Here is a 1,422-nt window from a genome sequence, read left to right as displayed (position 1 = left end):
AAAAGGAGGGAAATTGGGATAAAAAGAAAGGAGATGTCCCATGGCCTCTCCCTTTATTGGAATAAAATCTCAAGATTTCTTTGTCTCCTTTCTGGGGTCAATTTGGATCATTTTTGGATAATCACAGTGGATTTATTTTCCGAGAGAGAGGAATGAGAGGGAATTGTCCCTACAAACCAACTGTGGGGCTGCTGGAGATAGGGGCAGGTCCTGGCAGGGGAAAGGAGCAATGATGGAACTGTAAATTCCAGAGCAATTCCACCCATTGGCACAGACTGTTCCTCAGCCAAGGCCCTGAGAAATCCCGGCATTGAGGGGAAAAAAGCAGAGACACAAAGGATAAAAAGGGAGAGGGAGAGGGAGGATTTGCTAGCAGGATTTCCCAGCAGGATTTCCTGGCATAATTTCCCAATTTCCCAGCAGGATTTCCCGATTTCCTGGCAGGATCTTCCAGGGGACTTTCCAAGAGGATTCCCCAGCAGGATTTTCCAATTTCCCATCCGATTTCCCATTAGGATTTCCCATCAGGTTTTCCCATTAGGATTTCCTGTTAGGATTTCCCTATAGAATTGCCCATTAGGATTTCCAGTCAGGATTTCCAGTCAGGATTTCTGGATTTTCTGTCAGGATTTCCCATTAGGATTTCCCGTTAGGATTTCCCAAATTCCTGGTAGGATTTCCCATTAGGATTTCCCATCAGGATTTCCCGTTAGGATTTCGCATTAGGATTTCCCGTTAGGATTTCTCGTCAGTATTTCCCTATAGGATTTCCCATTAGGATTTCTCAATTTCCTGTTAGGATTTCCCGATTTCCCATTAGGATTTCCCTTTAGGATTTCCCATTAAGATTTCCCATTAGGATTTCCCGTGAGGATTTCTGGATTTCCTGTCAGGATTTCCCTATAGGATTTCCCAATTTCCCATCAGGGTTTCCTTTAGGATTTCTCTATGGGATTTCCCTATAGGATTTCCTGGGACAGGCACTCACACATAGAGCACGGATTTCTGGTCTCCGACCTGGCCCCCGTCGCCCACAGTCAGGGTGTCGTAGCCTCTCTCCAGCTCAAACTCCTCAAAGGTCAGCTTGATCACCTGCCAGGGACCCCAAATTATCACCAAACCTCAAAAATCACCCCAAAAACACTAAATGGGCGACTAAATGGCCCGGAATAACACCAAACACAACCCGGGAATTCCCAAAAGACAACCCCAGAATTCCACGAAACACCAGGAATTCCCAACAAAACCCAACCCTGGAATTCCAGAAAATACAACCCTGAAATTTCACAAAATATAACCCCAGAATTTTGTGAAACACAATCCTGGGATTCTACAAAACCCCACCACAAAACCCCATCAAACCCAACCCCAAAACCCCACCAAACCCAACCCCAAAACCCCACCAAACCCAACCCCAAAACC

Source organism: Malurus melanocephalus, unplaced genomic scaffold, assembly GCF_030028575.1.
Source record: "Malurus melanocephalus ecotype Western Australia unplaced genomic scaffold, MMel_1.1 scaffold_1201, whole genome shotgun sequence".
Taxonomy (NCBI): domain Eukaryota; kingdom Metazoa; phylum Chordata; class Aves; order Passeriformes; family Maluridae; genus Malurus; species Malurus melanocephalus.
The sequence above is the reverse complement of the archived record's forward strand: the minus strand, read 5'-3'. Positions refer to the sequence as shown.